The following is a 14,944-nucleotide window of genomic DNA, read 5'->3' on the forward strand; positions in this document are numbered from 1 at the left end:
CCACTAGCATGCAGTTTTCCTACTTCATAAACAAACATATTTTTAGAATTATAGCATGTATAAGACATCACATCACACATTCAAACATATTTCACACTCTAGCATGAACCTAACATCACATATCGCAACAATTCAACACTAATATTTATCTATCATGAATAACATCCTAAAGAACATTCCCCACAGTAGAGAATCACATTTGCAACACATATTTCATACACAAACATGGACACAACAAAAAATAACAAGTTTTGGACTAACCGAATTGTTCTAAGGCATGCAATGTCCCAAATACGTATTAGATTTGCAACAAAGATTGACTCACCTTGTAACACCCTGACTCCCATGTATAAAATTTAAAGTTTAATATTCAATTTTTTAACCTACTCGACGAGTTGGTTGCCCCCAACTCGCTGTGTAGAGACGGATATGACCACATGGTTTATGGAATCTACTCGATGATTTGGAGGACCCCAACTCGACGAGTAGAGGCTGTGAATGAAAACCCTACTTTTTAGGGTTTGCACCCTATTTAAAGGACCTTATGTCCTTCCTTCCAGCCTCCTTACCACCGTTTCACGTCCAAAAGAGAAACCTAAGAGATCTAACCCCATTTTGAGTGTTGGTGAGGCTAAAAATGTGTTGTTGGTGCATTTCTTGAAGATATTTGAAGAGCTAGCAGATTGGAAGAAGAAAGGGGCTTGTAGTATCTACATCATTTTGGCATCCATTTGAAGGTTAAAATTCATTACCTTGATCATTCTTTTAATATATCTCTTCATCCTTTAGGCCATTTCTAGCTTAATCTCGAGGCTCTTCCGGTATTGAGCACATTTTGGAATAGGGAGTTTAGATCTGAACTCCTCTAAGCCCTATTATTCATAAATTTATTGAATTTGTCAAGCCTTGGCCTTATCCTTACCCTAAAACCTCCTCCTTAGCTTGGTTTTGGCATTTTTGGCTTGCATGCACGTAAAGTTGCAATTTACGTGGAAACTATACCCTAGGAAGCTAGATCTACAGTTTGGAGCCTTGGTTTAGCTTAGAAACGTCTGAATGTTGAAAGGGTTGAAGGAACTCGACAAGTTGTATAGTCAACTCGATAAGTCGGATGAGGGTTTCTCGCTTTCTGGATTCTGCATGAACTCGGCGAGTTAGCAAGGTGACTTGACGAGTTTGTTAGGGTTTTCCCAACATATTGGACACTGCATGGACTCGACGAGTTGTATAGAAACTCGGCGAGTCAATTGGGATTTTCATGATTCTTTGAGTTCTAAAGGAACTCGACGAGTCAGTAAGCTACACTCGACGAGTCGGGTCAACACAGACTGTTGACCTTGACCATTGACTTTGACTTCGACCAAAGGTTGACTAGTTTGACTTCTGAGGGTGTTTTGGTAAATGGGTTATTTATGGAAATGGATCATTGGTGGTTGTAGGTGTTGGTGTTTGGAGTCGTATTTCAAGAGTTTGAGATTTCAGTTCCGATCAACAATGTAAGGTGAGTTGTCCTCACTATACTAATAGGGTCGAAGGCACCAATATCGACCCTTTTCGGATTTATATCTGGGTTTATTGCATGTTGATATGCTTAGTGACCTGTTAGGTCGGTATCCTGGTATATAGGATGATGTTATGTTAGTGACCTGTTAGGTCGGTATCCTGGTATATAGGATGATGCTATGATTAGTGATCTGTTAGATTGGTCTAACTGTTGTATATGCTAGTTTATGATATTATGTGTTGATTGTGTATGTGGGGTTGGGTTGAGGCGACTTGCTTTGTGCTGCAGGCCAACATAACCAGGGCGGCCCGGATAGACTACAGGCCCTGGGGGCATATCAGACAGGCCGAAGGCCCGGAGAATGGTCCAGACAGGCTGAAGGCCCGATGAGGCGGACCAAACATGCTGAAGGTTCTGAGAGTGGGCCAGATAGACTGAAGGCCCAGTGAGGGCAGTCCAGTCATACTGCAGACTGTATATGCATGTTGTTTGTTATTATATGGTTATGGTTTGTATGGCGTTGGTATTTTGGGGAAACTTACTAAGCTTCGGGCTTACATTTTTGGATTTTGTTTCAAGTACTTCGGATGATCGCGGGAAGGCAAAGGCGTGATCGTGCACCTCCTTGCATTTTTATGACTTTTTTCTGGGATACTCTGATATGAAACTATTTTGAAAATATTTTGTAATAAATAATGGTTTTTGAATGATTGAAAAAGTTTTAAATTTTCATGAATTTTATGGATGTTACACACCTTGAATCTAAGAGAAATATGAATTGAAAAGATAAATATCCTCCCAACCCTACTACTGGACACCCTAAACAACTACATAAAATCCTAATTAGAAATGAGCAATCAAAACAAAAAACAAAATCCAAGTTTACTCTTTTGTAAAGTTTCATAGCTTGATCCCTGTTCAGTATTTTGAACGTAACAGAATCTAAAACTCTAAATAGGCTGATATCATATTTTCTGAAACTAGAATTGTTTTTCCAAATATTTGTTCTTGTGGTAATTTTGTCTAATTTGGAGAAGAATGGTCTGTACAGCTCTTGAAAGACAGGTCAGCAAATATGTCCAAATTTCTATTTTTTCGACAAATATCACCATAACCTCCTAAACTATCCATGAACTCAACAACAACTATTTATAAGGAATCAATACATAAAGAGATGTTTTGAAGTTAGATTACTAACCTCTAAAAATCTTAAGGAACAATAGGATAAATTGGAGGAGAAGAACCCTAGACAAATTCCACCAAGTATGCTTCAAGAATCCACTACTTCATTATTTGGATTACTCCCACACTTCGAACTAGATAAACTCACTTGGAAACTCTGTCAAGATGGCTTGATGTTTAAAAATAGGGTTTTATTCATAGATTTTAGGGTTAGGCTTGATTAAATACTCCATAAGTTACAATCTGGACCCTCAAAGTGTTACAAAATTACCCCTATACATGATCAAGATTCATTTTGTTACACATTAAGCCCATATAGCTTGACTTTAAACATGAGAAATGGTTAATTTAATGAAGGAATGTAATGAAAAACTAACCTCAGTGAAGGAAGGGAAATTCGGGTCGTTACATGGTCACTAAAATGCCTACAAATGATGTATAACCAAAGGAAAAGTTCAAGTATTGAGATTTATTTCTCCATAGATGCAATGAGTTCTTAACTTTTGATAGAGCATGAAAAGTGATCCTTGTGCAATACAAAGTAGACAAGAGGCCGAGATTATGAGTTCCGAAATACAGACTACTCAAAAGAAGAAGACTAGTCCAAGATGCATCTTTGTGATGTTTCTAAGTCTATAATGAGCATTCATTGTTCCAAGTACTATTTTGCTGTGTTCACTTTTTTTTATAACATAGTACATGTGTAGCACCTTTTTCCTGGTACGTATTCCTTGTAACTAATATTTCCTAAATAATGCATTTTGTCTTGGACCTGGCGAGTTAAAGGACCAACTCGCCGAGTAGAATCGGGATGAGACACGAGGTCTAAGCTTTGGACTCGGCGAGTCGGTTCCCGGACTCGGCGAGTAGGCCCTGTTTGGGCAAAATCCCTAACCCGGGTGTTTGCACCCTATTTAAACACTCTAACTTGGCCTCCCTTGTCCCTAACACTTCCAGAAGAGTTGGAGAGTGAAACCCTAGCCCCCCTTTTATCCTTGTGAGTGATTTTGGCCCTGTGAAGGAAGTTTGAAGCTTAAGAGAAGAAGAAGGAGGTGGAAGAGTGCAAGGAGGAGAAGTAGATCTGACATCTACCCTGCAAGAGGCTTCTATTCAGGTAGAAAAGTCCCTACCTTGATCACTATTTGATTAGATCTCCCTTTTGTCCCTAATTGGTGGTTTTCAAGCCCTAAAACACCAAACTCCATGTGTTTGTGCGCTATGATCCGAAAGGACTTCAGATCTAGACCGTATGGACGTATTAGAAGTATAAAGTCTTTGTGGTTGAAGTGATTGAGGTCCCTATTGAGTGTATGACCTCATAAAGAGCTTGGAGTTTCCTTTTGGAGCTTATAGGGCCATGCATGCACGTAAAGTTTGCAACTTTACGTGATAAACATGCCCTAGGAACATAGATCTATGGTTTGGAAGCACTGCATGTCTCAGTTTTGGTCTGTATGGGAAGTGGGTCGAAGGGACTCGGTGAGTCCCAAAGTGGAACTCAGCGAGTTCTATGAAGATGGTCTTAGACTTGGCGAGTTGGATGAACAACTCGACGAGTCCTATCAAGATTTCCTGGAACTTGACGAGTTGTTCTTCAAACTCGGCCAGTTATATGAATTGTTACTAAGTAAGAGGGGTTTAGGTGTTGAAGGTCCAACCCTTTGTATCTGCACGCGGAATTAGCAATTTAACATGTAGCAATAGTCCGAGAAACCCAAATCCTCATAAAGGATGCTCTGGTGAGCATTTGGAACCGAGTAGGAGATCTGCTCGTGTGGACTCAATGAGTTGTTCTTGGACTCTGCGAGTCGGATCGTGAGTCGGTTCTATCGTCCCAAGTAGTTAGTTAAGGGTGACTCGGTGAGTGGGAAGAGGGACTTGTTGAGTAGGACCGGGTTGGTAGGAGAAGGACTCGGCGAATCGGTGCCATGACTCGGCGAGTCCAGTCAACTGGAAGTTGACTTTGACCAAGGAGTTGACCTTGTACCAGGGGTGGGTGAGTCATCTGACCTAAAGGTACTTACGAGTGGCTAATCTATGTTTATGATTTATAGTCAGAGGATTACCGGTTCAGCAGTCAGGTGCTTAGCAAGCAAACTTTCAGCAGCTACTTTTCAAGGTGAGTTACCTTCCAGTAGCAGTGGGTCTACGGCCACAATGCCGACCCACCAATAGGAATTGTATGATTAGATTATTGTCTCTGTGATATTCATCTATGGTTGCTACTACCTGTGATATGTTTATGTGCTAAAATGATATGATGCTATGTGCTAGTGACAATAGGGGAGATAGTCCCCAGATTACCGGTCGATAGGGCCGAAGGGGCAGTCATGCCCAGACATGCAAGATAAATTATGTGATATGTGTTATGTGGTAGTAGTAGGGGTGAAAAAGTCCCTAGTATCCGGTCGAGAGGACTGAAGGGGAGACCAGAACCCAGATATGCTAGTCAGTATCCGGTCGAGAGGACCGAAGGGGAGACCAGCACCCAGATATGCTAGTCAGTGCCCGGTCGAGATGACCGAAGGGGTAGGTCTGGCACCCAGATATGCCTGACAATATATGTATGATATGTGGTTATATGGTATGTGGTACAGTGGGGGAACTCACTAAGCTTCGTGCTTACGATTTACAGTTTTGTTTTCAGGTACCTCTTCATCGAAGGGGAAGGAGCTGGCGCGGTAGCGGCACATCATACACGCACATTGTTTTCCGCACCATGAGTCATTCTGGGATTTTGTACTCTGATATTTGATTGTTTTCATATTTTGGTTTTCAGACACGATGTATGTTATGAAATGGTTTGATCAGACAATGTTTTATTTACAAATGTTTTCTAAAGAATTGATTTAAAAACAAAATTTTTGGATGTGAAATTTGGTTCGTTACAAGTTGGTATCAGAGCCTTGGTTTGAGGGATTCGGACACACCTTCGAGAGTGTCTGAACTCAAACTGAGAGATTAAAGGATTTTGAAAAAGAAAAAGTTTTCTAAAAGATTAAGTAAAGAGTTTTAAGAAAGAACGATGTGTGTGATGTGCGCGACCGGCCGAGCTCAAGTAAGTATTCGCCAAAGTACCCATACAATGTTATGCTATGTTTATCAGTTTCAGTAGAATAACATGCTAGAATAGGACTAAGGATCTAGAAGGATGCCTTACGTGCCTGCTTTATGTGTTCCAGCCTTATGAGAATTGCATGCTAGAAATTGAGTAGACAGCAGTAGAATAGCCTGTTTAGGTTATGCCTGATAGTATGAGTTCATCATTATATGCTAGTGCAGTTTCTTGTTATGAGAATAAATTTTCTTGAGTAGTTCCTGTATCCGAATGCTGCTTTCTTTGTGCTTTGTGGGACTCCAAGTGATGGGAGTTAGCCATTAGGTGAATACATCACATCACATGGGATCAGGGTTGGATAATCTCAGAGTGTTGGATTTGTCCGTGCTGCGCAGCTCTCGTTTGAGTCCAACCGTTGTAGGTGATGGGTTTAAGCCATAAGAATTTTCCTATGTGCACATGCAAACCCTAATGCTTGGATCTAGGTTTCTCTAATTGAACATGCATTGTATCCAAGACTTACAATTCTAGATCTAATGAAAACAATTGAATCTAATCATATTAAATCAGATCTAGAACAATACCTTGAGTTACTTGCTTGATACTTCTTCTTCTTGGAGCTTAGAGTCACAATTGTCACTCCTCTAATGGCTTACAAACACCAACTAGCAAGAGAATGATCTTAAGAGAGAGAGAGAGAGGAGGAGGGTGAGAAATCGACTCTAGGGTTCCTTGCTTTGCATGAGTGCCGATTTCCCTCACCCAAGGGATCTATTTATATTATGAGCCACTAGGGTTTCACCTTTAACCCTAATTGAATAACTTAGGCCCTAAGGAATCCAAGATTCTCCTAGATATTAGGCTTGGAAGATTTTAAGGTCTCCTAACCCTAAAATCCGTCCACCCTTATATCTATAAGGATACATAGCCCAAAACACAACTATCACACATTTGACAGTTTATGCCCCTTTATTCAATTAATCATTTTAAGTCACCAAATTAATTCTTAATTAATATATGACTTATATCAATCAAATAATATTATTATTCCTTTAATATATTATTCCCATAATATATTAACAATAATATATTTTCTCTCTTTACAAATCATCCTGTCAAGTTGCTATGGTGAAGGCAACCCAAAAGGACCATGCACAACCGGGTCAAGTACTTACCAAATATAGTTACAGCCTTAGACACTAATCCAACAGTCTCCCACTTGGATAAGTCTAGTAACTATATATGCAAACACAATCTGATTAGCAATCGTAGCTCTCAAAGATGCTGTAAAACTCTGATCTTATCAGTATCCTGTCCTTTAGATAAGGGATCGTATAGTCCTTTGTTTAGATATTGTGCGACCAATCTCATGGAACTTATTGTCCAGCAGTTGGTTTCTCGATCTCAGATTCATTTGACATAGAACTTAATTGAACACATCAATTCAGTCCTGACCGGGTCCGACACATAAGTCAAATCAAATCATCGAGGGGCCCTGATATCGCTTTTACCCTCTTGGAATAAAAGTAACAGATAAACTTCGACTTATATGCATTTATTATTTACTAATCAATTATACGCAACAATGCGTTTTATGACATCAATTTACTGATGCGGTTTCGCATTGTCAATGCACAACCAATTAATAAACAATAAACCATATATCTTGGTTTTAAGACCATATGATATTATCATCTTGCGATCACTTGCGTCACATTCCATAAAGTGATTCCAGCAAGCATGGGTTTATTACAATGCTCAAAACTTGTTCATAAGCACTCATGAATGTTGCAACAAACCTTTGCTATGTCTAATACCTTTTAGACAATCTACACACCAATTCATGACAATCTTCATTCATACCTACTTCCAACATATGAACGATTGTGGACCATTCGAATAATTCGATTATTCTTAATAACTCAATTATTCAGGAAGTCAAAACATGCAAAGTGAAACAATAGTTAAACATTTAACATAAGACAGTAGCTTTACTCACAAATAATACTCCTTTATTTAATCATCAAATGTCAATTACATTTATCTATTACATGTTTCCAAAACTATCTAATCTAAACTAATATCGTCTTTCAGCCCAATGCTCCTAGGGTGCTGCAAATGCTTAACCCTACTCAATCCCTTCGTAAGCGGATCTGCTGGGTTATCCTCTGACGATACCCTCTTTACTACGAGGTGTATTTCTTCTACTCGATGTCTAATAAAGTGATATTTTCTGTCGATATGCCGAGATCTACCATGATCCCTCAGTTCCTTGGTCAAGGCAACCGCTCCTTCATTATCATAGAAAGTTTCCATAGGCTCCTTTATGGTAGGCACAACTCCAAGATCACCAATGAAGTTCTTCAACCACATTGCCTCCTTTGACGTTTCGCTCGCTGCAATGTACTCTGATTCGCACGTTGAATCAGCTACGGTCTCTTGCTTGGAACTTTTCCAAGTCACTGCTCCTCCATTAAGGATAAAGACCCAGCCCGACTGCGAACGGTAGTTGTCCCTATCTGTCTGGAAGCTGGTGTCACTATACCCTCTCAATTTTAAGTCATCACTCCCTCCGAGGACTAAAAACCATTCCTTGGTCCTCCGAAGGTACTTAAGTATATTCTTGACCGCAATCCAATGAGCACTGTCAGGGTTCCCTTGATATCTACTGACCATGTGTAACAACCCGAAATTTGTTCGTCGCCAAAACCCGTTCTACCCGGAAAGTCGCCGTTATCGGATTCGTTCCGTTTTCTCTTTGGAGTTAATTGTATAAACTTATATGTTTATTTTATTCTAATGAGTGTCTAAATCACTCAGGAACTTATGTTATTAGCCCAAAAACATTTATTTCATGAGTTTTTATAATGTTCCCGTCGGGTGACGGATCTCAATCGGGTGCGACCAAAAGCCGCGTTTAGCGTCGGTATCGGGTAGAATTCCACCGCGTGCAAATTTTAGGAACTATATAAATGTGTTTTAGCTTTCAGTTGAAGCTTTTCCTTCTCTCACTACTCTCTCTCTAACCTCTCTCCAAAAATCCAAAGATTAAGGGTCCAAAACTCAATTTTAAGGCTTCAAATCCTTAAGGTACCTTCCTAGCTTCAATCTATAGCATGTTTAGCTTCCAAATTAGACACTTAATCATGAAATGGGACACAATGTATGAGTTTACGGCCCAGGAAGATGCCTAGGCCGTAAACACCAAAAATGATGGGTTTTGAGCCCTTAAACCCCTCCTTGACTAGTTTGGACTTTAGATATGGCTATGGTACTTCAAGATATGGACTCTAAACATGTAAAACTTGAATTTTGTGATGTTTGAAGGATTTTACAGCCAAGGATCATTCTTGGGCCGTAAACTCATATAATTAGGGTTTTCATGCCCTTAAACCCTTCCAAATCACTTCTATGGCCTAGATATGAATTATAGGACCTTGATTCTAGCATTTGGACACTTGAAACATGAATTTTGGGGGATTTAGATGAGTTCACAGCCAAGGAGAGTGCTTGGGCCGTAAACTCCCCAAAACTTGGCATAAATCCAATTCTAAGGTGTTAGAAAGCCATCCAACACCACCAAAATCCTTGGAATAAATCAAGGGACCAACCAAAAATACTTTGAGGGCCTAAAACACATCATTCATGGGATTTCTAAGGGTTTACGGCCAAGACTTATTCTTGGGCCGTAAACTCCAAAATTCTTGGTGTTAGAATGCAAACTAAACACCCCTAAGGCCCTTAGATGAATTTTACAAGTCCTTTCATGCAAGTTTTAGACCTTGAAACTCCTTGAAGCACCCTATAGAAGAGTTCACGGCCATGAGGGGGGTCTCATGGGCCGTAAACTCCATAAACACCCCAAAAGTCCCTTGCAAACTCATGATAGGCCTTGGATAAATTCTACCAATCACATGTGATTTGTTCTAGCACCATTTAACATCATTTTCTTGGGTAAATAGGGGTTTACGGCCTTGGAGCCATGCTAGGCCATAAACTCCCATAAAGGGGGTCTATTTGATGTTTTGTAATCATTCCAAGTCCTTAAACCAAGTTTAGAAATTATCCCCTAAGTGTTGGAAGTCCAAATTGCACCATAAACCACCCATCATGAGTTTACGGCCGTAAACTCATGGGGATGGGTGTTTTGGCCATAAACTCCCTAAAGGGGGGTGTTCCTTTGATGTCCCAACTCATTTCCCAAGTCCCTTGTGTCATTCATGTCCCTAGACGCCACCCGGGTCCTTCCAAACACTTGTATCGGAGTGTTATCGCGACTTGAAGCATTTGTCCCTATCCAACAATCAATCTAAGTCCTAATTGGATACAAATGTGTATCTTTACATGATAATTAGGAACCTCGTGTGTTTACAAGTTCCGGATCAACTCTTAGCATCCAAATCGTCTCGTATCTCGTCCGGTGAGTTCATACCCCTACGGCTTTTTCACTGTTTTCAATGTTTTCAGGGGGGGGGGGGGGAATACAAGCAAACTATAACTGTTTTCCAATCACAACATTGATGTGTTTCAAACAATATCTGACAAACCTATAAACTCTTTTACTCCTTATGTATTATGCTGAGCATAAGGAATGACTATTCGATTTCAACTAAATGGATTTGAGTTAAGGAAACAATCAAACTAATCAAATTATTATGGGAATAATTTGGGGGTCTTTACTATTCTTTCTATCGTATACTAATGTCTATATCAAGTTATTAGATAAACTATGTCTGATTCAGTTTATCTCCATATCATTTTAATGTATTGTCAGATAATTTCATGTATGTATCTATACTTTACTGTACTATGTTTCATAATCTTCTGTATATCGATATCTTACAAGAACCCTGTGAATAGTTTAGTACTAGTTTGTGAGATAGTCACTACCCTTTATGGATGATCAGTAAATCCTCCCCAGAAGTGTAACCAGAGTCTCCTGGAGGGAGAGCGCGGAGTTTGTGAATAGATCTATTCGGGACTGACAATCCCACACCTTAACTGCTAGCTACAGTTAGGCGGGCACGCCTAGGGTGACAAATTTCTAGATATCGTTCGACGTCTGACAAACGTCAAGGAGGTCACGTTGTCGTATTAGTATGGTTACCCGACTCACAATATGTATTACTACCAGCTTATTCATAGTTTGGGTTCAGAAACTATATCTCGTTTGGGATAGTGATCCCATGGTTTTGCATCTATATTTTATATCTCTTTCGGGATTGTGATCCCATGATATTGTTTCTAGATCTCTTTCGGGATAGTGATCCCATGGTATTATACTTATAACTTTTACGGGATGTCTTTCCCCATGGTCTTTAACTATATCTTATACGGGATAGTGATCCCATGGTTTTCTAAATCTATATCTTATACGGGATAATGATCCCAAGGTTTTGTATCTATATCTTATACGGGATAGTGATCCCATGGTTTTCTAAATCCATGTCTTTCCCCATGGTCTTTAACTATATCTTATACGGGATAGTGATCCCATGGTTTTCTAAATCTATATCTTATATGGGATAATGATCCCAAGGTTTTGTATCTATATCTTATACGGGATAGTGATCCCATGGTTTTCCAAATCTGTATCTTATTCGGGATAGTGATCCCATGGTTTCAATCTACATATACATATATACATCAACTTATCTCGTGTTTAGTCCGGGATGATAGTCCCATGATCTTAAACCTGCTCTTTCAGATGTGTCAAACTATCTTATATGTCTTTCGGGATCGTAATCCCAAGATTTTCATTATATAGTTTTGTGTGTTAAACTATACTTTGTGATATACAACCGATCTTCTAATTAGGAAAATATGGGATTTTCCTGGGGTAAAATACAATACATAACCGAATTGGTAACAAATGATAACTTAACCAATTTTACATAAGAAAATATGGGATTTTCTTGGATAACAACTTTTTCGGAAACTAAAGGAAACCGATACATTTTCATAAACCAAAACCGCTTATGAACTCACCAGCTTTATGCTGATTTTCCAATCGCTTGTATTCTCAGGTCCAAGTTAGACAGGTACCCGGTGATCTCTTTTGATGAAGACGGAGTGCGTGGAAGACTCGTCTCAACTTTTGTTTATATGATGCATATGTATATCTTGTATAACTTTACTTTTGAACAAATGTAAATTTTCATATATATGTAATGTAATGTTTGTTTACTGTGATTACTATGTACATTGGATTTGATACATAACTTGGAGTCAACCCCAGGGACGTTTCCGCCTTTGGTTTTCGGGGTGTGACACCATGCTCAAAGCAAAGGCCACATCAGGGCGAGTACAAGTCATAACGTACATGATTGAGCCAATTGCGGAAGCGTAGGGTACTCGGCTCATCTCAACTATCTCAGCTTCTGTACTTGGATTTTGAGTCTTACTCAATTTGGCATTTCTCTGTATTTGTAGTTCTCCCTTCTTCGAGTTTTCCATACTAAACCGTTTTAGTACCTTATCCAAGTAAGTATTCTGACTAAGTCCTATTAGTCTCTTACTTCGTTCTCTCACTATCCTTATTCCCAAAATATAGGAAGCCTCTCCGAGGTCCTTCATAGTGAAGCACTTCCCGAGCCAGGACTTAACCTCCTGCAGAGTCGGGATGTCGTTTCCTATGAGCAGTATGTCATCGACATACAAAACGAGGAAGCTAACTATACTCCCACTGGCCTTGACATGTACACATGATTCATCTTCACTTCATACAAATCCAAACTCCTTGACTTTCTCATCGAAGCAAAGATTCCATCTGCGAGATGCTTGCTTTAGTCCATAAATGGACTTCTCAAGCTTGCACACTCTATTGGGATGCTTCGGATCGACAAAACCTTCTGGCTAAGCCATGTAAACATCCTCAGCCAACTTCCCATTAAGGAAAGCGGTCTTGACATCCATCTGCCATATCTCATAATCATGAAATGCAACAATGGCTAGCATCACTCTAATAGACTTTATCTTAGCAACTGGTGAGAAGGTCTCATCATAGTCAACTCCGAGAGTTTGAGTAAAGCCCTTCGCCACCAATCGTGCCTTATACATGTGCACATTCCCATCCATGTCGGTCTTCTTCTTGAAGATCCATTTGCACCCAACCGTCTTACGTCCGGGCACATTGTCAACCAAATTCCAAACTTGGTTGTCATACATGGATTGAATCTCGTTGTCCATCGCCTCTTTCCATTTTTCAGACTCTGAGCCTGCCATGGCTTCCTTATAGTTATTAGGTTCATCTAGATTTATTAGTGTACCATCACTAATATACGTATCCCCTTCAGTAGTAATATGAAAACCATAAAACTGGGGTTGAACTCTAACTCTTTCGGAACGTCTAAGAGGTAAGGACTCGTAAATCGGTTCAACTGGAGTTTTCTCCTCGGGTTGAGCACCAGTGTTTGAGGTTCCTTCATCGCTCGACTCTTGAATCTCTTCAAGATCGATTTGCCTCCCACTGTCCCCTTGGCTTATGAGTTCTCGCTCTCGGAAAACTCCTCTCCTTGCAACGAAGACAACATTGTCACTCGGTCTATAGAAGAGATATCCAAAGGATTTCTGTGGGTAGCCGATGAAAATACATCGCTCACTACGAGGTTCGAGCTTGTCATGAGTTTCTCGTCTTACGAAAACTTTACAGCCCCAAACCTTGATATGTGCCAACGAGGGAGCTTTCCCTGTCCACATCTCGTGAGGTGTTTTGGAAACCTTCTTTGTAGGGACTCGGTTAAGGATATGGGCGGCAATCTCTAAGGCATACCCCCAGAATGAGATAGGTAGTGAAACACGACTCATCATAGAACGAATCATGTCTAACAGGGTTTGATTACGCCTTTCTGCCACACCATTCAATTACGGTGTCCTAAGTGGTGTCAATTGCGAAACTATTCTGCATTCCTTGAGATAGTCATGGAATTCAAGACTTAGGTACTCTCCTCCTCGATCGGATCTAAGCATCTTGATTTTCCTACCCAATTTATTCTCCATTTCATGCTTGAACTCTTTGAACTTTTCAAATGTTTCTGACTTGTGCTTGATTAAGTAAATATACCCATATCTACTATAATCATCGGTGAAAGTCACATCGAAGTGGTTCCCATCCTTTGTGGTGAATCTAAATGGCCCACACACGTCGGTGTGTATGAGATCCAATAAACACTCACCCCTTTCACAAGTGCCAATGAAGGGTGACTTGGTCATCTTTCCAAGTAAACAAGATTCACACATATCATCTTCCCTAAGGTCGAATGACTCCAACACTCCATCCTTTTGGAGTTGGGCTATGCGCTTCTTGTTGACATGTCCAAGACGACAATGCCACAAGGATGCTTTATCCATACTATTGGAAGAATCCATACACAACACATCATTTCCTAGGTTATCTACAACCATAACAGTTTCATAAATTCCATTACAAGGCATTGCTTCAAAATATAAAACACCATTTAGATAAGCATAAATCGAGCCATTCTCATTATTAAACGAATATCTAAATCCTTGTCTAAATAAACCATGAAAAGAAATGATGTTTCTTGCCATATCTGGCGAGTAGCAACAATTATTTAAATCTAAATTCAATCCATTACTAAGCACTAAAGAATACACTCCAATCTTGGTAACAGGCGACGATCTTCTGTTCCCCATGATTAGATTTATTCTTCCAAGCTCCACATCCCTATTTCTTCATAGTCCCTGCAAATCAGAACAAATGTGGTAACCACACCCTGTATCAAGAATCCAAGAAATAGCATGAGATGAATCATTAGATTTAATTGTGTAAATACCTGCGAAAGATGGCTTGATCTTTCCATCCTTGATGGCTTGCAGATATTCCGGGCAACTTATCTTCCAATGCCCTATTTTGTGGCAATGATGGCACTCTGCCTCCTTTGGGTTTGGGTTGGGCTTAGCAGGATCAACCTTGGTCCCAATAGAAGAGGAACCATCTTGGGACTTTCCCTTGCGGTGGTTCTTAGAAGAAGCCTTCCTCTTCTTGCCCCTTCCCTGCCCAATAGCCAAAACAGGAGCAGCGGGTGGATTGGGAGTTGGTGCAACAGACTTGTCCTTGAGGTTGCTCTCAGTAGTCCTTAGGAGCCCTTGGAGTTTGCTTAGGGTGACCTATTCCTTGTTCATGTGGTAGGTCATCCTAAATTGGTTGTAGCATGAGGGCAAGGAGTGAAGAACAATGT

Source organism: Lactuca saligna, chromosome 7 (assembly GCF_052625555.1).
Source record: "Lactuca saligna cultivar CGN05327 chromosome 7, ASM5262555v1, whole genome shotgun sequence".
NCBI lineage: Eukaryota > Viridiplantae > Streptophyta > Magnoliopsida > Asterales > Asteraceae > Lactuca > Lactuca saligna.